Source organism: Molossus molossus, unplaced genomic scaffold (genome assembly GCF_014108415.1).
Source record: "Molossus molossus isolate mMolMol1 unplaced genomic scaffold, mMolMol1.p scaffold_m16_p_9, whole genome shotgun sequence".
Lineage (NCBI taxonomy): Eukaryota > Metazoa > Chordata > Mammalia > Chiroptera > Molossidae > Molossus > Molossus molossus.
In genome coordinates this window covers 100,809,778-100,837,095 of record NW_023425403.1, presented here as the reverse complement: position 1 = coordinate 100,837,095, position 27,318 = coordinate 100,809,778, and the positions used below count along the sequence as shown (strand labels likewise).

Sequence of the window (27,318 nt, the reverse complement as noted above, 5' to 3'; positions counted from 1 at the left end):
TCCACTAGTCCATGCGCCTGTTCTTGGGCCAGTACCAGGCTGTTTTGATTAGAGTGGCTTTTGAGTTTAACCTGAAATCTGGTAATGTGATCCCTCCAACTTTATTCTTCTTTTTCAAGATTGCTGTGGCTATTTGAGTTCTTTTCTGGTTCCTTATGAACATTTGGAGTGTTTGTTCTAGTTCTGTGAAGTATGTTGTTGGTATTCTGATGGGGAATGCACTGAATCTATAGATTGCTTTTGGTAATATGAACATTTTAATGATTTTAATTCTTCCAATCCATGAACAAGGTATGTGCTTCCACTTGTTTATATATCTTCCTCTATTTCCTTTTTCAATGACGTGTAGTTTTCTGCTAATAGGTTCTTTTTTTTTTTTTTTTTTTGCATAAGTTTATTCCTAAGTATCTTCATTTTTTTGCCGTGATGGTAAATGGGATTATTTTTTTAGTTTCTCTTTCTGTGAGTTCATCATTGGTGGATAAGAATGCCATTGATTTTTTGATGTTAATTTTGTATCCTGCTACTTTGCCGAATTCATTTATTAAGTCAAGTAAATTTTTGATGGAGTCTTTGGGGTTTTTTAAATATAGTATCATGTCATTTGCAAATAATGACAATTTCACTTCCTTCTTTCCCATTTGGATTCCTTTTATTTATTTTTTTGTCTGATTGCTGTGGCTAATAATTCCAGTACTATGTTAAATAAGAGTGGCAAATGTGGGCATTCTTGTCTTCTTCCTGTTTTTAAGGGAAATGCTTGCAGTTTTTGCCCATTGAGTATGATGTTGCCTCTAGGTCTTTCATATAGGCCTTTATTATGTTGAGATATGATCCCTTTATTCCCATCCCACATTGCTGAGCATTTTTATCAGAAATGGATGCTGGATTTTGTCAAAGGCTTTTTCAGCATCTATTGACATGATCATGTGGTTTTTATTCTTCATATTATTTATGTGATGTATCACATTTATTGATTTGCAAATATTGTACTAGCCTTGCATTCCTGAGATGAATCCCACTTGGCCATGGTGAATAATTTTTTTTGATGTATTGCTGTATCCGATTTGCTAGTATTTTGTTCAGGATTCTGGTGTATATTTTCGTCAGGAATATTGGCCTGTAGTTTTCTTTTTTTGTAGTGTCTTTTACTGATTTTGGAATTAGAATTATGCTGGCTTCATAAAATGAGTTTGGATGTCTTCCTTCTTCTGGAAATTTTTGAAATAGTTTGAGGAGAATGGGTGTTAGTTATTTCATGATTGTTCAGTAAAATTCCCCCTTGAAGCCATCCGGGCCTGGGCTTTTGTTTGCTAGGAGAGTCTTGATTATATCTTCAATTTCCTTAGTTGTTATTGGTCTGTTCAAGTTTTTTTTCTTTTCCTGGTCCAGTTTTGGGAGACTATTTATTTCTAGAGATTTGTCCATTTCGCTTAGATTGTCGAATTTGTTGCGATATAATTGTTCATAGTAGTTGTTAACAATCATCTGTATTTCTGTGGTATCAGTTGTTACTTCTCTTTCATTTCTGATTTTGTGTGTTTAGATTCTCTCTCTTTGTTTCTTGGTGAGTCTAGCTAAGGGTCCATCAATCTTGTTTATCTTTTCGAAAAACCAGCTCTTTGTTTCATTGATATTTTGAATTGTTTTTTGTTGTCTATGGCCTTTATTTCTGCTCTGATCTTTACTATTTCCTTCCTTCTACTTGCTCTGTGGTTTTCTTTTTGTCTGCTTTCTAGTTCTTTAAGTTGTGAGGTTAGTTTATTAGAAATTTTCCTCTTTCTTGATGTAGACCTGTCTATGAACTTTCCTCTCAGAACTGTTTTTGCGGCATCCCATACATTTTGTGTTGTTGTGTGTTCATTTTCATTGGTTTCCAGGAAGTTTTCAATTTCTTCCTTAATCTCCTCGGTGACTCATTAATTGTTTAATTACATGCTATTTAGCCTCCGTGTTTTCAAATGTCTTTGCATGTTCTTGTTGCAATTGATTTCTAGTTTTATGCCATTGTGATCTGAGAAGTTGCTTGATATGATATCAATCTTCTCAAAGTTATGGAGACTTAGTTTGTTTCCTAACATGTGGTCCATCTCTGAGGATGTCTCATGTGCACTTGAGAAGAGTATGAATTCTGTAGTTTTGGGGTGTAATTCTTTGTAGATATCTATTAAATCCATTAGGTCTAGTGCTTCATTTAGAGTCTGTATTTCCTTACTAATTTTTTGTCTAGAGGATCTATCCAGTGATATCAACAGGGTGTTGAAATCCCCTGCTATGATTGTATTGCTATTGATTTCTCCTTTGAAATCTTTCAGAAGTTTTTAAATATATTTTGGTGCTCCTATATTGGGTGCATATATGTTTATCAAGGTTATATCTTCCTGTTGGATAGATACTTTCAGTATTATGTAGTGGCCTTCTTTGTCTCTAGTGATAACCTTCATGTGAAATCTATTTTATCAGATATGAGTATTGCTATCCCAGCTTTTTTTCCTTTCCATTTGCTTGGAAGATTATTTTCCATCCCTTCACTTTCAACCTATGTGAGTCTTTTGTTTTGAGGTGGGTCTCTTGTAAACAACATATAGATGAGTCATGCTTCCTTATCCAATCAACTACTCTGTGTCTTTTTATCCAAGCATTTGATCTATTTACATTTAAGGTGATTATTGATATGAATTTATTTCTTGCCATTTTTGTTTAGTGTGTTTCTATTTTTCTTCCTCTTTCTCCTGCTAATTACCGCAGTCTTTTTAACATTTCTTGCAGTGCTGCTTTAGTGCTCATGTATTCCCTTAGCCTATTTTTTTCTGGGAAGCTCTTTATTAGACCTTCAATTTTGAATGACAGCCTTGGTGGATAGAGTAGTCTTGGATTCAGATCCTTGTTTTTCATGACCTTGCTACTTAATGCTATTCCCTTCTGGCCTGTAGTGTTTCTGCTGAGAAGTCAGCTGAGAGCCTTATGGGGGTTCCTTTGTAGGTAACCTGTAGCTTATCTCTTGCTGCTTTTAGGATTCTCTCTTTGTCTTTAATTTTGGCAGTTTGATTATTATGTGTCTTGGTGTGGGCCTGTTTGGTTTCTTCTTACTTGGGGCTCTCTGTGCTTCTTGAACTTTAATTCCTTCTTCATTCACCAAATTAGGGAAGTTTTTTGTCACTATTTCTTTAAATATATTCTCTAACCCTTGCTCATTTTCTTCTTCTTCGGGTACTCCTATCATTACATTTCCAGTTGTCCCACAGTTCTCTTAAGCTGTCTTTCTGTTTTGTTTCGTTTTTTATCCTCACCCAAGGACATTGTTTCACATTTAGTTCAGATATAGTGGGAGGGGGAGAGAGAGAGAAAGAAACATTGACGTGAAAGGGACATATTGAGTGGTTTCCACCCACAGGACACAACCAGGGCTGGGGACAAACTGCAACCAAGGTACGTGCCCTTAGTGAGAACCAAACACAGGTCTCTCCGGACCACAGGTCGACACTCTTACCTCTGAGCCAAACCAGCCAGGGCTGTCTTCCTGTTTTTTAATTGTTTAGTTTTTGTTTTTTTGTTTTTGTTTTTTCTGATTGGTTGATTTTTTTACTCTGTCTTCTAATTCACTGATGTGGTCTTCCGCTTTCTGTACTCTGCTGTTTAGACCTTCCAATGTGTTCTTTATTTCTGGTATGTCATTCATTTCTTGGTAGTTTTTAATTTCCAACTGGTTGATTTTCAACATTTCTATGTCTTTACCTATGGTGCTCATGTCCTTACACATGCTGTTGAGCTTCCTCAAGATCATGGCTCTGAATTCCAGTTCTGTTAACTTGCTTAATTGCACCTCATTTATCTCATCTTCGGTAGAGGTCTCTTGTTCTTTCATTTGCCATGTGTTTCTTTGTTTCACCATTTTTGCTATCTCAGTGGGCTTTGGAGCCTGACAAATTTTCCCTGTGGTTGTTGGTCTTCTTCTGTTTGTGGCACCCTCTACTTGGTTTTGATGAGCATGGGAGGACCCACTTTAAACACCACTGTCAAGTCTTACCCTCCCAGGCAGAGTTGCAAGCCCAGGAATAATTCAGTTAATCTCTAGCTTTTACCTGGAGGCTATTAGTCGCAGTTACTTGAAGAGCCTTGACTCTCAGTTGAATGAAAGACTCCCTCAGGTGTTCAGTGTAAGGGGATTTCCCAAGCGTGGGGCAGATGCTGGTTGTTAATGAGGTTCAATTTGCTTTTCAGTGGCCACCGGTGGAGGGGGGTTGAATCTCCACCGGAAAGGCCACTGCCTCTCCCCGGAGCACTGGGAAGGAGTAAGATGACCACTGTCCTGCGTGGCTACAACTCAGCAAAAGCCCTGAGCGCCCTCCAAATCCTGAATGTGTCCACACATTTCCAGTCCAGTCTGCCCTCCCTCTGCCGGAGCCCAAGGTGAGTCGCTGTGGCTCTTTTAGCGTGTATTCCGGCTCTGCCCTGTGGAGATGTTGGGAGTGTAACCCTGAGGGTGCTGCTCACAGCTAAGCTGCTGCTATCTGTGGGCTCCCAGCCCCCCTCTTGTGCCTCTACAATCCTACCGGGATTGAGTCAGTGTCCTTGGTTATATGTTCCTCCAAGCTGCTTTTCTGTTGCTTTTTCCTGATGATTTGCCTTTATTTTCATTGTAATTCCAGTTTGATCCTGGGAGATGGTCTGTGTAGCTTCCATACACTCTGCTGCCATTTTGGAAGTCTCACTACCTTGTCTTTCAAATCATTGCTTTGATCCTCTGCTTCATCTAATATACCTTTGATTCTCTCTATTGCAGTAGTTCTCAACCAACCTCCCTAATGCCGCGACCCTTTAATATAGTTCCTCATGTTGTATGTGGGTGTATCTGCAAGTCGGCGGACCTGCCTGGAGATGGATAGAGGAGTGTGTCTGGTTCCTTAGACCATCAGAAATATGTGTTTTTCGATGGTCTTAGGCGATCTCTGTGAAAGGGTTGTTCAACTCCCAAAGGGGTCATGACCAACAGGTTGAGAACCGCTGCTGTATTTTATTCTTTATTATAATCATTGTGTTCTTCATTTCTGACTGGTTCTTCTTTTTGTTGTTGTTTTCTATCTTTTTAATGTTCTCATTTATTTTTTTTAAAGTTCTTACTGAGTTCAACCACTTTTACCTTAAGTTCATTGAGCATCTTTTAAAAAATTTTTTTTCTTTATTGACTTTAGAAAGAAAATAAGGGAGAGGAAGAGAGAGAAAGAAACATTGATGAGAGAGAACATTGTCTGGCTGCCTCCTGCATGCTCCCCACAGGGGATTTGGCCCACAACCTGGGCATCTTTTCTGACTGGGAATCAATCCAGTGACTTCCTGATGCATGGGTTGATGCTCAGCCAGTGAGCCACACCAGCCAGGCTCATTGAGTATCTTCTTTAACCAGTGTTTTGAACTCTGCATCTGGTAGATTGCTTGTCTGCATTTTGCTTAGTTCTTTTTGTAGAATTTTGTTCTGCTCCTTCATTTAGGACATGTTTTTTGTTTTCTCTCTACCTCCCTGTGTTTGTATATATTGGATAGAGTTGCTACATCTCCCAGTTTGGGCAGAGTGGCTTTATGTAGTAGGTGTTCTTTGGGGCCTAGTCATGTAGTCTCCCTGATTACCTGACTTGAGTGCTCCAGGAGTGTCCCTTGTGTAGGTTTTTTGTGCCCTCCTGTTGTAGTCGAGCTTTGATTGTTGTCGTCATGACGATGGGAAGGATTGATCCTCAGGTTGATTGGCTGTGAAGACTGGCCATGACCACAGCAGAGGAACTTTAGTGCATGGGCTGACCTCACAGAGCAGGATTTGCTTTAGAGGGCTCCGGTACCTGCCAGTCCACCCTTTGTGTGTGTGGTTTGTGAAGGTGGTTGTGTGGTGCTCTGATGTGGCCTGAAGCTCATCACCAGGTATGTTGGTTCTGGGGCTTTTGGGGAGGGGCTGTGGTGCTGGCCAAAGTCAGCCACTGCCTGTGCCTGGCCCAGGGCCACCTGGTATGAGGTACAAAGTGATGCGCAGATGATTGCTGCTTGTGCTGGTCTTGGAGGTGCCTGAGAGGGACTAAGTAAGCTGTGAACTGAGGCTGGCTGTCACTAATACTAGACTTGGAACCATTTGACTATTGGTATATGGCATGCCAAGGCCAGATGTTGCTTGTTTCAAGTTTGTGAGCCTTTGAGAGATTTTAGGAAAGTGTCAACCTGAGCAGAGATAGGCCGTTTTTATGAAATTGCCACTGGAAATGGCTTGGGTGGGCCAGAAATTTGGGTGGGGTGGAGTCTCATGGAATCACCAGGGTGGGGCAAACAGTGTTATCCAGGTTGATGGAGACTCAGACTTGGTGTCAGCCTGCATGTGCAAGCTGGGTGCAGGGAGGGCTCAGCATAGGAACAATGGATTCTGCCAGCACTTCAGTTCGGGAGAAAGCTGCCCTTTTAACCCTCATCCTGAAGGCAGACAATTCAGTTTTTCCTTGTATGTACCTGGTGCTTTTCAGGCTGGTGCCCCAGTGCTGGAGCTCAGAGTGACTTAGTCCTTCAGTGAACAAATTCATGTGTAAGCTCTTTAAGGGGAATGCCTGTGACTTAAGCCTTCCTCTGTCTCACTCAGACACAATCCCCACTGGTTTTCTTTCTTTCTTTCTTTCTTTTTTTTTTATCCTCACCCGAGGATATTTTTCCATTTTTTGTACAGATAGAATGGGAGGGAGAGAGAGGAAGGGAGAGAGAGTGAGAAACATTGACGTGAAGGGACACATCGAGTGGCTGCCACCCGCACAACCAACCAGGGCCGGGGACAAACTGCAACCGAAGTACGTGCCCTTAACGGGAACCGAACCCGGGTCCCTCCGGACCGCAGGCCGACCCTCTAACCGCTGAACCAAACTGGCCAGGGCTCCCCACTGGTTTTCACAGCCAGAATTTATCAGGACTTCTCCTTCCAGGCACTGGGATCCTGGCCTGTGGAACCTGGTGTGAGGCTAGGAGCCTTCATGGTGGTGTTTTGTTTGTTTGTTTGTTTTTAATTGTTTTTCTTTACTGATATTAGAGAGGAAGAGAGAGATAGAAACATCGATGAGAGAGAACATTGATTGGCCACCTCCTGCATGCCCCCCACTGGGGATTTGGCCCACAACCTTGGAATGTGCCCTGACCAGGAATCAAACCAGTGACCTCTCAACCACTGAGCCACACCAGCCGGGCCTTCATTGTGGTTTTGATTTGCTTCCCTAAAAACTAGTAATGTTTTTGGGGTTTTTTTGTTTTGTTTTTTGGTTACTCCTTATCCAAGGATATTTTTAAATTAATTTCTAGATAGAGTGGAAGGGAGGGAGGGAGGGAAAGCGAGAGGGAGGAAGGGAGGAAGGGAGGGAGGGAGGGAGGGAGGGAGAGAGAGAGAGAGAGAGAGAGAGAGAGAGAGAAATATTGATGATGTGAGAGAGACACATTGATACATCGATTTCGATGCATTGATTGGTTGCCTCCTGCACGACCCTGATCGGGGCTGGGGATTGAACCTGCACCCCAGGTATGTGCCCTTGAATAGAATCAAACTTGTGACCCTTCAGTTTTCAGGCTGATGCTAACCACCAAGCCAAACGGGCCGGGGCTAAAAACTAGTAATGTTAAGAATCTTTTCATATGTCTTTTGGGCATCTATATGTCTTTCTTAAAAAATTAGTCATAGGAAAGAAGCACATGCTACAAAATTGATGAACCCTGGAAACGTTATGCTAAGTGAAATAGTCAGCCACAAACACTACATATTGTATGATTCTATTTATATAAAATGCCCTAAATAGGCTAATCTATAGAGACATAAAATGGATTAGTGGTTGTTTAGGGCTGAGAGGTATTGGGGGAAATGGGAATGCTAGCTAGATGATATGGGATTTCTTTTGGGGTTATGAAAATGTTCTAAATTGATTACGGTAACGATTGCACAACTCTGTGAATACACTAGAAACTGTCAAATTGAATACTTGGGTGAACTGTATGATATGTGAATTACATCACAATAAATCTATTATATTAAAATTTAAAAAAAATCTATTCAGATCCTTTGTCCAATTTTTAATTGGATTGTTTGCTTTTCCTTGTTCAGTTGTATGAGTTCTTTATATATTTTGAATATTAACCCCCTATTGGAAGTATCATTTGCAAAAATCTTCTTCCATTCAGTTGGTTGCCTTTTTGTTGTGTTGATACCATAGTTTCCTTTGCTGTGCAAAAGCTTTTTTTTTTCTTTTTGAGTCAAATTGACAAAAACACCTCTGTGACCAATGTCCACAAGCCTAGTGCCTATGTTTTCTTTTTTCTATTTTATTTTATTTAAAATTTTTAAATCTAATTGGCTTTTTTAATGATTCGTGAATTGAGCAGCATCCCATCTAACAAAGAGAAGGGAGCTCCTCTTTTTTGTCTGTTATTTTTTCAGGTCTTACATTCTAGTCTTTAATCTATTTTGAGGTAATTTTTATGTATGGTGTAAGATAGTGGTATAATTTCATTCTTTTATATAGGGCCGTCCAGTTGTTTGTTTTTTTTTTTTCAGTTACATTTGACATTCAGTATTATTTTGTATTAGTTTCAGGTGTACAGCATATTATTTGGACAATCATATACTTTACAAAGTGTCCCCCTTGATATTTCCAGTACCCACCTGGCACTATGCATAATTATTATAATATTATTGACTATATTCTCTATGTTGTGCTTTTTAACATCCTCATGGCTTTTTTGTGACTACTAATTTGTACTTTTTGATCCTTTTACCTTCTTCATCCAATTTCCCAACTCCTCTCCCCTCTGGCAATCATCAGTCTTTTTTCTGTGTCTCTGAGTCTGTTTCAGTTTGTTTGTTCACTTACTTTGCTCTTTAGATTCCACATATAAGTGAAGTCATATATTTGTCTTTATCTGACTTATTTTACCAAACATAATGCCCTCTAAGTCCAAAAATGCTGTTGAAAATGGTAAGATTTCATTGTCTTTTTTTTTTTTTCTTTTCTTTATCCTCACCTGAGGACATTTTTCCATTTTCTGTACAGATAGAGTGGGAGGGAGAGAGAGGAAGGAAGAGAGAGAGAGAAACATCGACGTGAGAGGGACACATCGAGTGACTGCCACCCGCACGACCAACCAGGGCCGGGGACAAACTGCAACCGAAGTACGTGCCCTTAGCGGGAACCGAACCTGGGTCTCTCTGGACCGCAGGCCGACGCTCTAACCGCTGAGCCAAACCGGCCAGGGCAGATTTCATTGTCTTTTTATGGCTAATTAATATTCCATTGTATATACATACCACTTGTTTTTTTTTATTCAGTCATCTTTGATGGACACTTGGCTGTTTCCATATCTTTGCTCGTGTAAATAAAGCTTAATGTATATAGGGTTGTATATTTTTTTAATTAGTGTTTTGGGTTTCTTCAGATATATACCCAGAAATGGACCACTGGGTCATAGCAGTTCCATTTTTAATTTTTTGAGGATCCTCTATATTGTTTCCCATAGTGGCACTACCAATCTGCATTCCCACCAAAAGTGCACAAGGGTTTCATTTTCTTTGCATCCTCACCAATACTTGCTATTTGTGGATTTATTGATGATAGTCATTTTGATAGGTGTGAGGAGATAGCTCATAGTTTTAATTTGCACTTCTCTGATGATTAGTGAAATTGAGCATCTTTTCATATGTCTATTGAACATCCATAAGGCCTCTTTGGAGAATTGTCTGTTCAGGTCCTCTGCCCATTCTTTTAATTGGGTTCTTTGTTTTTCTGGTGTTAAGTTGTCTGAGTTCTTTATAAATTTTGGATATTAACCCCTTATTGGATATCTCATTGGTGAATATATTCTTCCATTCAGTAGGTTGTCTTTTGTTGTTGTTGTAGTTAACCCTCATCTGAGGATATTTTTCAATGAATTTTTAGATAAGTAGAAGGGACGGAGAGGAGAGAGAGAGAGAGAGAGAGAGAGAGAGAGAGAGAGAGAGAAATATCAATATGAGAGAGGCACCTTGATTGGTTGCCTCCCTCATGACTCCAACCCCGACTGGGCCTGGGGATGGAAACTACAACCCAGGCACATGCTCCTGACCAGGAATTGAACCTGTGTGTGAGCCTTGGGTACATGGGCTGATGCTCTAACTGCTGAGCCAGACCCACCAGGGCAGTAGGTTGTCTTTTCATTTTGTTAATGATTTCCATTGCTGTGCAAAACCTTTTCAGTTTGATCCAGTCCCATTTATTTACTTTTTCTTCTATTTCCCTTACTTAAGGAGATATATCAGAAAAAAATATGCTAAGAGAAATGTCAGAGATTATTTTAAAAAAAATTTTTCTTTATTGATTTTAGATAGAGAGGAAGGGAGAGGGAGAGAGAGATAGAAACATGCGTGAGAGAGAACATCCTGAAAGCCCCCCACTGGGGATTGGGCCCATAACCTGGGCATGTGCCCTGAGCGGGAATCGAACTGGTGACCTCTTGATGCCTGGGTCAATGCTCAGCCACTGAACTACACCAACCCAAGCAAGAAATGTCAGAGATTTTACTGCCTGTTTTCTTCTAGGAGTTTTATTATTTTAATTCTTACATGTAAATCTTTAATTCATTTTGAGTTTATTTCTGTATATATTGTAAGAAGGTTGTCTACTTTCATTTTTTTGCACGTATCTGTCCAATTTATAATACCATTTATGGAATACACTGTCTTTACTTCATTGTATGTTCTTGCCTCTTTTGTCATCTATTAACTGATCATATGGATATGGGTTTATTTCTGGGTTCTTTATTGTGTTCCATTGAACTTGTGTCTGTTTTTATGACAGTACCATGCTGTTTTGTTTTGTTTTTAATTTTTTTATTGATTTTAGAGAGAGAGGAAGGGAGAGGGAGAGAGAGAGATGGAAACATCAATTAGAGAGAACATTGATTGGCCACCTCCTGCGTGCACCCCATTGGGGATTTGGCCCAAATTCTGGTCATGTGCCCTGATTGGGAATTGAACCAGCGACCTCCTGGTGCATGGGTTGACTCTCAACCACTGAACCACACTGGCTGGGCACCATGCTGTTTTGATTATGGCTGTCCAGTTTTCCTAACACCATTTATTGAAGAGACTTTTTTTCCTCCATTGTATATTATTGGCTTCATTCTCATAAATTAGTTACCTGCATGTGTGTGGGTTTATTTCTGGGCTCTGATTTTGATTCTGTTAGTCTGTGTGTCTGTTTTTCTGACAATACCATACAGTCTTGATTACTATAACTTTGCAGTATAGTTTGAAGTCAGGGTGTTTGATTCCTCCAGAATTGTTCCTTTTTCTTGTTATTGAAGGAAGGATTCTTGGTCAAGGCCAGCTTCAAGCATATATGACCCATGCAGTTTCACAGTGTTCTGTGCTCAGAAGGCTCAACATCTGGCTGTCTGCTCTGCTGTCAACACTTGAACATTCTTAATCATTTGTGAACAAAGGAGCCCTCATTTTAGTTTTGCACTGGCTCCACAAGTCATTTTGCTGGTCTTGTTCTTTGTTCTAGGAGAATGATTCAGATTTATAGAAATGGAGAATGGAGAGAGCAGGCAGAACAGAGAGTGTAAGAATCTGATAGCCCTGGCCGGTTTGGCTCAACAGTTGGAGCGTTGGCCTGCAAAGCAGAGTCCCGGATTCGGTTCCCACTAGGGGCACATACCAAAAAAAAAAAAAGAATCTGATAGACAATGAAAAATGTATAGGCATGTTAGAGGGTTAGCAGACCAGCTCAAGAACACCAAATGACTTATGTTGTTACAATGAAGCTTGAAAGATGAATTGAGGCAATTTGGGTACTATCCTGGAAGTGATGAGTAATCTCAGATGATTAGTAAGCAAGGGATTGGTGGGAAGTGTAGCTTTATGAAGACTTTTGTGGTGGCAATATGCAAGATGGATTAAAGAGCAGTGAAGCAGGAAACAGGAAATCAGAAAACGAACCCAAATTCCAAGGGTATGGTAATAGGACTTAAATAAGGTAGAAGAGGCACAGAAAGCAAAAAATTTGAAAAGACTATGAGGGAAAAGTAGATGCAACTTTGACCACATATGGAAACTGAGAAAAGACTAGGAGTCAAGGAGTACTCTGGACAATTCTGGGCCAATGATGCACTCCTGGCTGAACTAAGGAAGTAAGGGATGGGGTGCAGTAGCTTATTTGTCAGAGGAATGATGAGTTCAGTTTTAGATATTTAATATGAAAGCAGGGTTTAAAAATAAAATTGTTCATTTTGCGATTAAATAAAAATAATGTTTATGGAGAAGAGAATTTGAAAAAAGAAGAAATGCTTAACTGTGTCAAATGTTGCGTAGAGGCAAGGACATTGAAGACTAAGTAAAGTTTTTATATCACAATTTTAGAATAACAATGAGAAGAGCAACCCAATAAGGACTGTGTGGGAACTGAGGAAATAAGATAACATTTCCTAAATTCATAATTTCTCTTCTGCAAACTCACTTCTGCATTCCCTGTCTCATTGAATGGTACCACACAGTTTCCTCCAGAAATCGGGTTATCTTTGATTCCTCCTCCTTTATTCAATCTTTTTCTTCCTGAGTATTTAATCAGTTCTTTCTAATTCTTTCTGCCTACCAAGTGTCCCTTTAATCTACCTACCCCTCTTTGTCCCACCACAACTACCATCACCTTATATGGTACTAAAGGCCTCTGGAATAGTCTGATCTTTATCCTCCCCACTCACATTTCAATTCTTGCCATATTATTTCTTTCATTGAAAGTAGGGGGATTTTTCTAAAATACAGGTCTGTTTGTGTCACTTTCTGCTTAAGACCCTGTCATGAATTGTGCCCCCCTCAAAAGATATTGAAATCCTAACGCCTAGTACCTGTGAATATTACCTGACAAAATGGGTATTTGAGGATGATCACAGCAAGATGAGTTCATTAGGGTATATTCTAATTCAATAAGACTCTTTCCTTATAAATAAAGGGGAAATTGGATACAGCCAAGGATACCAGGGATTGCCAGAAAAACACCAGAAACTAGAGGAAAGCATAAAAGGGATTTTCCCTCTCAGCCCTCAGAAGGAACCAACCCTGCTGTCTTGATTTTGAATCAATTATGTAGTTTATAGAACCATGAGACACTAAATTTGTGTTTAAAAACTTTATTTTAAACAACCCCAGTTTCTGGTACTTTATTGTAAAAGCCTTAGGAAATTAATACAGATCTTAAAATAGCCCCCTATTACTGTTATACTAAAGTCCAAACTCCTTAACACAGCGAAAAGACCTGCCATGATCTGGTCTCTGCTAAAGTCTCCAGCCTTTTCTCTTTCTTTGCACCTTCCCCCATCCTCACTTCCAACCTCCCTTGCACTCTTTACTGCAGGAATACTCAGTGTTTATCAGGCTCTTTATGTATCTTGCTTTTTCTCACCTATGATCTTTTGCACATTGCCATTCCCTAATGGTTAGAGTATATATTTGCCTTTCCTTTTTATCCCATCCTTCATAAGTCTTAGCTTAGTCCTCTTTATATATATATATATATATATATATATATATATATATATATATACATACATACACACACATATTTGTATATATATGTATACACATATACATATATACACATTTGACATTCAATAGTATATTAGTTTCAGATCTATATCATAGTGGTTATACATTTATATAACTTACAAAGTGATCTCCCTTATAAGTCTAGTACCCTACCAGCACCATACCTAGTTATTAAACTATTGACTATATTCCCTATGCTTTACATCCTCATGACTTTTTTGTAACTTCCAATTGTACCTCTTAATTTCATCATCCTTTTCACCAAGTCCCTAGCTGTCCTCCCCTCTGGCAACCATCAGTTTGTTCTCTGTACCTATGAGTTTGTTTCTGTTTTGTTTGTTCATTTATTTTGTTTTCTAGGTTCTACATATAAGTAAAATTATATTTTGTCTTTCTCTGACTGATTTATTTTACTTAGCATAACAACCTCTAGGTCCATCCATGTTGTTACAAAGAGTAAGATTTCCTTCTTTTTATGGCTGAGTAAGAATTCCATTTTATATATGCACCACATCTTCTTTATCTAATTGTCTATCAATGGTTGCTTCCATATTTTGGCCATGGTGAATAATGCAATGAACATAGGAATGCATATATTTTTTTTAATTAGAATTTCAGATTTTTTTGAATAAATACTCAGAAGTAGGATTTTTGGGTCCTATGGTTATTCTATTTTTAATTTTTTTGAGGAACCTCTCTACTGTCACACTACCTGATCTTCAGATTATACCACAAGGCTATAGTAATCAAGACAGCTTGGTACTGGCATAAAAACAGACTAACTTAGATAAATGAAACAGAATAGATCACCCAGAAATAAACCTATACCTGTATGGCCAAATAATCTATGACAAAGGAGGCAAGAAAATACAATGGGGTTGAGAAAGTGTCTTTAATAAATAGTATTAGGACTATTTAACAAATATTTTTGAAATGCCACATACAGTGTCTAGAAGTAACAAAACAAACACAACCCTTTGCCTCATGGGATTCCAAGTCTAGCAAGGGGACCAACAAGGAGGTGACAGGAGACAAGTGATGTCAGCAGAATGTTGGAGGCCTTAAAGTAGATGGACTGTGGAAAGTGCTTAAGGATACACAGCAATGCTGAACTCTAATCCTGTAATGAGACCAGCCAACAAGAAGCAATTCAGATCACCACAGACACTCAGAAAAACTGAGAAATCTGCATTCTTTTGAAGGTGGGGTGCAAGATGGAGCTGAAAAACAGAAGGATTGGTAGAAAGTTCAAATAAGGAGTAGTGAGACAATTCATACCCTGGCCCTGATCCCCATCTTGCTATGGAAAAAAAAAAGATCCTGAGAAAAGAGTTTTTAGTTATTAAAAGTGATAGTAGAAATAAATGTTCAATTGATAACTTAAAGAAAAAGTTGAAAAACCTGACAGTAGAACAGGAAGGCCAAGAGGCAGAAAATAGAAGGAAAAAACATAAAATTAGAGAATCAGTTCAGAAGACCCAACCAATAAATTCAATCCCAAGGAAAGAGAACATAGAAAACAAAAGAAAGAAGAGAGAGGAACAGAGTAAAACAGAGACAGAGACTGACTTCCCAGCACTGAAATATTTCAGTTTCTAGATTCAGAGATCACTGTGTCCCAGGCACAGTGGATGAAAAGAGACCCACTCTAAGACATTTAAAATTTCAGAATGCCAGGCATAAAAAGAGAATTCTAAATACTTCTAGAAATTTAAAAATATAATGTGGAAAAAAAGACCTTAAATCACAATGGTATTATACCTATCAACAGCAACATTGGAAACTAGAATATACCAGAACAATTCTTTCAGAATTTTGAGAGAAAATAATTTCCAGTGTCGATTTCCAAGAGTATACATGTTTTCAATTATAAAATGTCTCAAAACCTTTATGTCCCAAGAAATCTTTCCCAGGAATCTACTAGAGGATGTGCTTATTAAAACTAGGAAGTAAACCAAGAAAGTGGAAGATATGTGGTCCAGAAACAGGAGGTCCTACCTAGAGGAGGGGAAAGGGGATTCCCAGGATGTTGCTGTAGGAAAGCTTCTGGATGGCTACTGGACAGCAGGACCAGACAGGAGAATCAAGGACTAGGGGAAAGACCCCTTCAAAAGAGAAATAGATTCATTTCTTGATTTTTTAAATTTATTTTATCTCTGTTGGAGTGTTCAGTATAGAATTAGTAATAGGTACATAGAAACCTAGCAAATAGAAAAAGATAGCAGAATGAAATATAAACATAGTGTTCTATATAATTCCACTGTGAGTATTTACACAGTCATAAAAATGAAATGTTAATTAAGTAAGAAGGTGTCATAACCTGCTTGGCGGATGATGGAGGGCCCCCGTGTGCACATTGGTGGAGTGAGAGGGCCAAATCTTCATCTCCAAGTAAGAAGTAGAAAAAACAATATGATCCTGAACAGTCAAGACATAGTGTAAGCATAACATCTAAAAATATATATAGTAGCCAAAGAAATAGCTAAAACTGTTGAAAATAATTGTTTCAGGGCAATAGGAATTGGAGGTAGAGAGTGAATGTATCAAGAGACTGGTTTTTCACCTAAACCTTGAAGTAATAGTTGACATCTAAAGTTATGTGCATGTATTACTTTGATTTAAAAAATTAAGGAAAACATACATCATACAAAAACATGTACATAAATATGAATAGCAACATTTATAATCCAAAAAGTGGAAACAACTCAAGTGTCTATCAACTAATGAATGGATAAATAAGATGTGTTATATACATATGATGGAATATTCTTCTATAGCAAGGGCTCCAGCATTGATACATGATACAATGTGAATGAGCCTTGGAAATATTCTGCTTAAGTGAAGAACCTAGTCACAAAAGACTACATATTGTTTGATTTCATTTTTATGAAATGTTCAGAATTGGCATATTTACAGAGACAAAACAGATTAGTAGCTGGGGGTTTGGGAGGTGGGGATGAATGAGGAATAACAGCTAATGGGTACAAAGTTTCTTTTGGAGGATGAAGAAAATATTCTATAATCATATAGTAGTATCATGGTTGCCCAGCTCTGTCAATATACCAAAACCCACTGAACTTCACATTTTTTTTTGCTATTCTAGAATTTAATTTTTATTTATTTTATTTTTTAAATCTTTATGGTTGAATGTAGAATGTATTACAGATGTTCTTCATTTTCCCCCCATTGACCCCCTTATCCCCACTCCTGCCCCCCTCCCTCTATTTCCCACACTATTGTCTGTGTCCATTGGTTATGCATATAAGTTCTTTGGTTTATTTCTTCCCACCCCCCAACCCCTTTCCCTTTGAGGTTTGTCAGTCTAGCAATGAATTTGTACTTCTTAATCCCCTCACCTTTTTCACCCATTCCCCCAACCCCCCTCCCATCTGGCAACCAACAAAATGTTCTCTGTATCTATGAGAATGTTTCTGTTCTGCCTGTTCATTTTGTCTGGAGATTCCACTGTTGATAGATATGTATTCATTGCCATTTTGTTTGTTCATATATTTTATCTTTTTCTTCAAAAAGACCCTTCATCATTTTATATAATAACGGTTTGGTGGTGATGAACTCCTTTAACTTTTTCTTGTCTGGGAAACTCTTTATATGGCCATCGATTCTAAATGACAGCTTTGCAGGATAGAGTAATCTTGGTTGTAGGTTCTTGCTTTTCATCACTCTGAATATTTCTTGCCACTCCCTTCTGGCCTGCAAAGTTTCTTTTGAGAAATCAGCTGACAGCCTTATGGGAACTCCCTTTAGGTAACTAGCGGCCTTTCTCCTACTGCTTTTAGAATTCTCTCTTTGTCTTGAACCTTTTGCATTTTGATGATGATGTGTCTTGGTGTGGGCCTCTTGGGGTTCATCTTGTTTGGGACTCTCTGTGCTTCCTGGACTTGTATGTCTGTGTCCTTCACCAAGTTAGGAAAGTGTTCTGCCATTATTGTTTCAAACAGGTTTTCAATTTCTTGTTCTCTCTCTTCTCCTTCCGGCACCCCCAAGATGCGAATGTTGGCACGCTTGAAATTGTCCCAGAGGCTCCTTACACTATCCTCATTTTTTTGGATTCTTTTTTCTTTTTGCTGTTCTGATTGGCTGTTTTTTGCTTCCTTATATTCCAAATCGATGGTTTGCTTCTTGGATTTATGTACTCTACTATTGAAGCTGTGTAAATTATTCTTTATTTCAGTTAATGCCTCCTTCAATTCTGACTGTGCATCCATCATTTCTGACTGGTCCTTTTTTATGCTCTTGAGGCCCTCACTAAGTTCATTGAGCATCCTTATAAGCAGTATTTTGTACTCAGCATCTGTTAGGTTGCTTATCTCCATTTTGCTTAGTTCTTTTCTTGGGGTTTTGTTCTGTTCTTTCATTTGCGACCTGTTTCTTAGGTCTCCTCATTTTGGCTGCCTCCCTGTGTTTGTTTCTGTGTATTACTTAACAAGCAGTATGGGGCTAGCTGAGACCAGATGCTGCTTGTTTGAAAGAATTTAGGAAAACCTGAAGCAGGATCCAAGACAGGACAATCCTATGGTTAAGCAAGTGGCAACAGCTTGGGTGAGCCTGAAAGTTGGGTGGGGAGGGGCCTCAGGGAATCACCAGGGTGGGGCTACAAGTGTGAGCCAGGTTGCTGGAGTTCCAGATATGGCAACTGTCTGCCGCCCCAGGGAAGGGCTCACCAAAGGAACAAAGGCCTCTGACAGCACGTTTGTCCCAGAGAAAGCCCCCTCTCTAGCCCTCACTCCAGCGCCAAACAGCTCAGTTCTTCCCTGTGTGTCTCTGGTGCCCCTCGAGCTGCCTCCCCTCCAAGCTTAGAGGGAGTGAGTCCGATAAGTCTGTGCGTGGGCCCTTTAAGGAGCTGCCTGGGGCTCCAGCCATGTCAGCTTCCCTGAGCCTCAGTTCCCGCTGGTTTTTCCAGCCATAAGTTGTGGGGACTTCTCTTTCTGGCACTGGAACCCTGAGCGGGGCACCTGGTGTAGGACTAGGACCCCTCAGTTCTCAGGGAGGACCTTCCCAGCTGAGGTGTCCTCCTGATTTTTATCCGCCACACGTGGGTGTGGGACCAGCCCGTCAGCCTCCGCCCCTCCTACCAGCCTGGATGTGGCTGCTGCTTTAATTCTGTAGTTGTAGAACTTCCATTCAGCTTGATTTCAGGCAGTTTTAAATGATCGTTGTTCTGTAGTTTAGTTGTAACTTTGATGTGGTTGTGGGAGGACGCGATACCGCATTTACCTACCTGCTATCTTGACCGGAAGTCTGAACTTCACTATTGAACAGTGAATTTTATGGCATGAGAACCATACTGTTATTTACATATTAAAGAATAAAACAATTCATAGGGTTGTTGTGAGGAATAAATAAAATAATGTGTGTCAAGGGTCTAGTCTCAAGCCTGGTATAAATATTAAAAGACAAATGAACACATATATAGCATTTACTATGTGGCAGGCACTCTACGGAGTTTTCTACATATATAATTCACCTACCTCTCATAGCAACTGTATAAAATAGACACTATACATAGCTCTATTTTATAAGTGAGAAAACTGAGGCCAGTGAAGTTAAAAAATACTTTGCCCAAGGTTACACAACTAGTCCAATAGTAGAGTGGGGTTGTAGCCTACAAGTGGCCCGACAACTTTACTCTTAACCACTCCATGGTGCTCCCTGTGTATGCCTTCAAGACCCCAAGTCTGGCTTAGTGCTTTGTGTTCCCACAGGCACTTTGCTTTACATCTGTCATGGTTCTGAGTGGCACTTGCCTTTTCACTTGTCTGTGTTCTTGACTACAGTGGACATTCTACAAAGGCGGGGACTGTGCACTTCTTAATTATTGTCATTCCATGCTCATCAAATGTTGAGGGGTAAGCAGTAGAGTGAAGCAGAAGTATTTTTCCTTCGTATGAATCCTATGAGTAAATGAACAGGAAGAGGTGGAGTATAAGTGATTAAAGATTCTAGAAGAATATAATTGATGGAGCAGGGTATCAAAGGAAGCAGAATATATAAGATTAAGATTAGAATGGGAAACTATTGACCTTGAGAAGATGGAAGAACACCTCCTTTAAGACTGAAGGAGAGGAGTAAATGATGGATCTTGTAATAGTAGAAAAGACTCATACCAGATGACTTGATCATCTCCATCACTAAGGGACAGGAATTTGGGGCCAGGGAAGGATGCGAGAGAGTAGAGTAGATTGAAGTAAGAACTTTTGGTGCCTCTTTAATATTCTAATGAATAGTATGATGGACTCAGGAAAAAGCACATACACACAAAGTTATATATACATTTTAGGGATCTATGGACCCAAGGGTGAGAATACCTGCTTTCAGTAAATAATGAAATAGAATAGAAGTATTTCTGAGAAGTAATCTGAAGGCAAGCAGCTTGAATTTATAACATTTCAAGTCTGTGTTTCTGTGAGGGTAGGAGGTTGTGCAGTATTAGGTATTGAGACTCTGGGTTCCAGGGCTTTGTGGGTGGGGTTGACATAGGGGAGGGCAGTAGGGACAGGGAAAGCAAAGTATCAGCCAGTGAAGATGTGGCACAGGTGGCGGTAGAGGCATGTGGTGAGTGGGGGTGGGAGAGGTCCACTCTGGGTGCAGGTCATCAGGGGTGCATTGTGTATAGAGAAGGTGAAAATATTAAAACCAAAAGGCAGTCTAGTGTTTATTATCATGATCCACAAGAAATTCTAAACACTGAGAATGGTAAAATACTTTTCTTTAAAACGCCTTTATCTAAGACTTTAACAGTTGCCTACGTCTGGTAGACTTTTGGCACTGAGAGGCGGATGAAGAGATGAAGATGGAGGGAGTTGTCCAGGATGTGGGTGAGGTGGTGGTGAGTGGCTGATATGGAGCCAAAGCTGAGTTGGTGCTAGAGTAAAAAAAAACTCCTTCAGCTGGGTGGTTGTAAGCAGCACAGTGCAATGGCTTTCATCTCCAAAATCTAGACATCATCTGAAATCCTAAATCTTTTTTTTACTTGCACCAGCTGCCAATCATAATTAAGCATGTTTCACCGTTTTTAAAAGTCAGCTTCACTCAGATCTGCACTTTGTTCCACTGCTGTTTCACCCCTTTCGTGGTAGATGGCATTTATGTACTTACATGTCTGCCTCTCCTACTAGAGCAAGTACTCCTTGCAAGCAGGGATTGCATCCTATTCATTTCTGAATCATCCATGCCTAGAGATAGGCACCCAAACACTTGCTGAACCAGTTCTTAAGTACATATTGCTCTTCTTCATAGATTCCTCAGGTCTCTGAAGACCAGGCAACAGTAGATATAGAATGCTGCTGCTTTCCTTTTCCCAGGTGCGCAAAATGAATCTGTTTTCATTTATGAAGTTTTCATTATTATGAAAGTTTCATGTTTTCATTATTGCTGCTGGACCTTCATTCCATCCTGAAATCACAGGGATACTGAACCAGTTTTTTAGGGAGATTCTCAGTCACTTCACACCTTTTTATATCCAAAAGACTATAAAAGCCCTGTCTAGGGTCGTCAGTGATGACTGTTTCCACCAGCATGGAAACCCAGCATTTGGCTGCATTGTACTGTAGTTAGTCCTGTGACAGCAAGGCATGGATGTTCCTATAGTGTCCCCCAAAAAATGTAGGTGCTTTTTCTAACCCTTGTGCAACTTATTACTGGAGAAAACAGGGTTCTATTCACCTCCTTAGACTTCCCTGGGGAGGCACAAGTGAGCTGATAGTTCTCTGTGAGGTGAACCACTTCTGAAATGGACTCAGTCTCCACCATCTCTTCCTATTCTTCTGCCCTGTGGGGTTCTGACTAAGAAGTTGCCTACCACTGGCTGAAGGACTAGATAAACCAGAACAACTTGGTTGAACATTTGAGGTCAGAAGCAGGACCTTTTGAGAGGAGGAATCAAAGCAGCAAAAGAAGTATAAAGGCAGTGCCCCAACCAGTGTACCCACTGGCAGGGTTCCAGGCCCCTTGTAAACACAGATGTGAATGGAATGATCAAACAAACATCTTCAACTCACTGTCAGATCTGGAGCACAGCCACATACATATTCTGGATTCCTCAATAGCAGGCTGGCTGCTGGAGCCACAGAATCTCCAGACAATGTGGAGATGTCAACATTACTCAGCTCTGTGCACTTTTCACAACCACTGTTAGGCTGAGCCCTTGAGCACGTAGGTTTGAAAATGGGAATTTGACCTCAAGACAAGCATCAGAGGTTTGGGCAAGAATAGAGCTTTTGTATTCTATTGTTAATTTCATTAAATGTGCATGCAAACAATAAATCTGGTCTGTATGAAGAAATTTAGCTTCCCATTTAACCAGAACAGCTGCCAGAGTTATCCACTAGTGCTCTTTATAGGAAACGTCTAAATAATTGAAATCACTAATTGGGTTAAAGAGATCCTTAGCACTCTTCTATACATAAAAGAATGAGTAAATAATATAGTGACCTAGCATTTCTAGCCCTTCCCTTTAAAGAGTTTATTTTGTTTTGTTTGGGGACTCTGAAGAGAGATTTGGTATAGGCTGGGGCGGGCTTTCCCAGGGAAATCCCTTTTAGTTTGTTTCAGGTGTACTGCTACTTTTACCCCTGGCTCCTCAACTAAAAATGAATAATTTGTTTATCTTTGCTGTAAGTAGACAGAAACCTGGGCTTTACATTTGCAAGTGAGATCAGAGAAAGAAAGACAGGTAGCAGGCTGACCTGGCCTTGTTATCTGAAATCAGACAGGTTTAAGTAGCCAGAACCTAACAAACAGCTAGAGGAGAGAAAAAAAAAGGAAGGAAGAGAAAAATGCTTTTAAAGAGGAAGTGGTAAGAGGCTTCTAAATTTCAGTATGACCTGTTCTGTCAGGTGATTTGGCAGGGGGGAGGGGACATGAAAAAAGTTAAGTAAAATGCCCTTATAAAGACAAAATCTATTTCTTTCTTGGCTGATGATTTGTCATTTTAGTCACTTCCTGCCTTGTGACCACACACTCAGGGTTGACAAAGTTCTTCTGCAAATCAGAAAGAAGGGAGTTTCTGATCACACGCCAGTACTACTGAGGACGGTTTTTCTATAAGGTAAATTTTCTTTATGTCTTTTTGTCATTTCTAAGTGCTTGTACTGTTTTGCTTGTTGGGTGGCTCTGTTTGTGTGGATTGTGGATTTTACCTCCAGAGGAATAGAGATCTGGGCACCTGTCACCTGAGCCCTTTGTGAGCCCTGCCCCCATTCAACCGCTTAGCAATGGTGCAGGGTCTACCTCGTGGCTGTCCAGAGTGGGACCCCTCTGCTCTGTGGGTGGCTTCTACAGCTATCTACTGTTATCACCCCCCAAAACTATGATTTTTTTTTCTTTTTAAACCAAATCATGGTCTGATTTATTTCTACTGCTTTATTTCAGGGAGACTATTTACTGTGATTTTATCTACTTTAAAAACATTTTCAGGAAAGTGCATATTGATCATTTAGATTGTGCCTAATGGGAGTGGTTTAATTTTAGCTATTCTGGTTCTGTTTTTCTAAAAAACTTCTTTAAATACTTTAGTGGATATATTAACATCTTGAGTCACATGTTAGTGTGCTACTGATTATTCAAGTGATTTTGGTGCCAACAGTTTTTAATGGGTGTGCTTAATAACTACATAGAGTTAGAGGCCACCTCTTTATCATTTATTCTCTAATAATAAAAGCAATTTGTGTTGCTTAATTGTACTTTTTCATAGATTTGTCTGAACTATTCGTTATGCTAATTATCATACAAGTGACCATTAAATTTGGAATAAAGATTTCTTTCTACAATAGAAATTCTTATAAAGTTGATAATGGGATATTTATTGTAGGAACTTTGTTGAAACAGAGACTTTGGATCTTGTAGCATCAGACTTTATTTAGTTATTATTATCCAACAATATTAAGAACTATTGACATATGATAAACATAAAAGCCATTCAGACTGGAAATGGATTCATTTATCAGCAGTAAGCTTAGCAAAACCCAATTTTTCTTAATCAAGGATAGCAACTTGTTTTCTATAATTATTCCCTCAGGATACTTTTTTAAAAATTATTAAACAAATGTGGTTTATCCTCACATATTTTTATTTTAACTTTATATAAATCTATCATAATTGGTTTCTATTAAATAAAATTGTTTAAAGAATACCTGCACTAGCAATTTTGAATGAAATTAACCATTTACCTGTAAATGTGAATTTCTGGACATGGCAAATGTGACCATCAACATTGTTTTAAATATCTCACCCCCAAAAAAATGTGAAATTGGGAGAGGTGGAGTTGAACCCCACCAAAAGAACAAATTTAAAAAATACACTGAATGTTATTTTAAGTAAAAATATTACTGAAAATTAAATAAAGTAGGATGCAAAAGTATGTCAACATTTTCCTTACATAGGGAGGGAATAAAACGGAATATGAAAAAGTTAATTCAAAGTAGTAAAAAGTCTCTTGATTAAAATCAGGTTTAGCTTGTTAAAGCATCAAGCTGAAATGTTATAAAATATCCATTCCTCTTCTTTCTAGTTCACTGCCAGTAACATCAGAGAAGAAGAATCTCCTGGGTCTTGTCCTTTTGTCAAGCACTGCTTTGGGGGGATGGCGTTGTGCTTGGGGGACATTTTATTAACAATCTCAAGGATGCTTTTTTTTTTTGTCACATTTTAAATTTTGTCCTTTTCATAAATTATGCCTTGAAAAAGTTGGTAATTTTGGAAACAACTTCAGGGTTTTAACATCATTTATAATTCATTTTCTGAATCCTTTGGGGAAGGGGAAGCTAACAAGTCAAGTCTCATTCAAATGTATCTATTTAAATTAGAGAGAATGAGACAAGTAATAACACTTAATATTTATAATGACTTACTATGTGCAGGCAATCTTTATACACTATAGCAGTTCATCCTCTTTCCAGATGAGGAGTGGGCTTAGATCATTGAAGGAGCTGGCCCAAGGTTCCTGGGCAGCTGGAGAGGGCAAGGGGCAGTAGGTAGCCAGGATTTCTGCCTCTATGCTGCCTCTATACACATGTGTACCTATTCCAGATTCTCTATTCCACACCCAAATACTTTTTCCCCCCAGATGTAGATAATTAAAGGCTTTTATTTCTGAAGCTGACTGAAGAGATCTGGGCCCTCACAGTTTTAAGAGGCAAGGAAGAAAGCTGGAAGAGAAAGGAAAGAGAGGGAAACAGAGGGATTGAGAAACGCAGAGAGCATGAAAGAGGGGAGAGAGAGAGAAAGAGGAGAAAAAAATGGCAGTAAACCCAGAAACATTTCTGTTTTTATAATAAGAGTTGCAGGTTTCATATAATAATAAAGTATTTTCTTTTAACTCATGCATAACTTGACTCAAGAATGGTGTGCCTTCACAAACTTGCCTCAACCACTTCCCCAGTCTTATATCTTGTCACTTCCTTCTGCTCTAGCTGCCTCCCCCACCCCCTCACTTACTCCCATTCTGGGTGCACAAGACCACAAGCCTCCAGAAAGTTCTATGCTCTTTCACTACTTTTTTTTTTTTTTTTTTGGCTCTGTTTCTTTTGCTTTCTTCTTTATTTGTAAAACTTCTGGTTACTGTTCAAGGCTCAGGTCAGGAAGCATGCCCTTTGGGAAGGTTTTCCTACTGAACCCCTATGCTCTTGCACAAAGTTTCTTCTGTGTGTGTTTGCTTAATGCTTTGATCGTAGAGTAAGTATAGCAGTAATAATATTGTTTTAGTTTCAAGTCCATATTTCCTGACAGCCGGAGCTCCTTCTCTATTTTCCCTAACACGCAATAGCTGCTAATAATATTTATTGAATTAAAAATGTGTCACAAGTATTTTTTTGTCAGGGAGCCTTTTCTTTGATTTCACTCATTAACTTAACATTTACTGAGTTTCCCCAGGGACTGCTATGAAAGGAGATACATTAATAATATAATATTTTGCACTCTACCATGCTTTCTTCTTGCTAAAGCACTGTTCTTTATTTTAGCCTCAAAGCACTAAATGGACATTGACTTCAAGGAATTTAAGAAATTGTCTAATAACCATTGAAAACAGGCAAAATTATAATCTCATTATCTTAGTCTAAATATATTCATTGAGCTAAAACTTAGCTACCCTGACCAAAACTATCTACTTGATAATGGGCTTCTTTGATGACAAAGAACAAGGGACCAAATATCATTAACTTTTACTTAGTCATTTTGAATATTCTCAGAAAATTCTCAAGTCAACTTCTCTTTGTTTCCTAAAGAGTGGAAGCCCCTCTGTGATATAGGAGAAAGAGCAAACACATTTTAAACTCAGGTTAGGTAAAATGATTTAATAAATTTTCTTACAAGATTAGAGTTATGAAGTAAAAAATGTATAAAGTAAGATTATAAAGGAATTGGACTTTATGACTAATAGCAGATTTGATAGCAGAGTGACATTATTTAGTCTAATTGTCTGCTAGGGTTCTTTTGTGTGCTTGTTTTCCTAGTTACAGTTATTTGCCAATGAAATGATGCTATTCCATCTGCATATTAAACCCTGCAGAAATAAAAATTATAATTAGAGTTCACCAAAATATAAAACTAATCAGTGTCAGCAGATTTCAAAAGTTTCAAGAGTCCCCATTTTGCTAGATGGCAGTGCATTTCTCAAATAAAAAATATTGCAGTTTACATTGTTTTCATTTGGAAGTTCTAAGAAGTTGCCACCTGATTAGATGTTCATCTTCTAGGGGCATCTCCATACAGCTGCTGTAACTACTGGGCTCCCCAGATGGCATCTCCTTGTTGCTTTTCTCAGTTCGCTCCTGATCCAACTTCCTTATACTATTGACTGTTCTGTTGTTTTGGTTTGTCAGTTCCAGTCATTACATTGTCTTCCCAGTAATTTAATAACACTTTATCTTGTAAGATACTGCAAGCAGCATAGGTGGAGAAAAGACTCAATTTATCACCTTAATTATAACAACTAATACTATGTACTACTCACTTTCAATTGAGTATTTTGTGAGCATTTTAACTGCATTAATGCATGTAGTTGTCACAATAATCCAAGACTAGTTAATTTGTTCAAATACATATTTGAGTACTTTAATTTTCTACAGTTGAATCAGTTTTGTATTAACTGCTAAATTCTGGAGTAAACAGGCAGAAGACAATGGTGCTATTTACGTCTAAGCCCTGAAGCTGAACTTAAATAATCATAACATCCCAAATAAATGCATCTATGTTATAATTGCTTTTATTAAACAGTCTATTCTTTATATTCATTGTCATCATCATCAACATCATCAGTACTTACTCAGCCCCTCTATGCACTTGACTATTTGGTTTTTACCAATTTATAAGCCTCTGCCTGGGTCACAAAACATGATCTCTACCTTCAAAGGCTTTAAAAGGTTATTATCAGTCTTAGAAGGTTAAACTACTTTTAGTCAAGTGACACACTTTCTAATTGTTGTGACTGATAGGAATAAGTTAAACAACTTAGAATTTAGACCCAAGTACATCTATAATTATATAATAATGGTCAAATATAAGTATTTTAAAAACTGCAAAAGAATGAAGGATTGTTTTAATTGTGAGTTGAAGTATAGAGGTAAAAAGTGACCCACTTACTGAGTTAGGTTTTGCTCACTTACAGAGCCTGTATCAACACTACCTACAGGATATATAGAGGCTTATTTCTCAAATATGGCCGGGTTTTTTTTTCTGGTGGAAAGAAAAGCTAAGATGTGAAATGAAGAAACTAGCAAAGCCAC

At 38.8% G+C, this 27,318-nt stretch overlaps 1 protein-coding gene across 1 annotated transcript in view; it reads left to right on the top strand.

The window, feature by feature from the left end:
- Positions 1–22,498: 22,498 nt before the first annotated feature.
- LCP1 (lymphocyte cytosolic protein 1) overlaps positions 22,499–27,318 on the top strand; it is a 62,843-nt gene continuing 58,023 nt past the window's right edge. The window contains exon 1 of the mRNA XM_036250325.1: positions 22,499–22,643. The gene's annotated coding sequence lies outside the window, so the exon portion shown is untranslated. The remainder of the gene's footprint in view (positions 22,644–27,318) is intronic.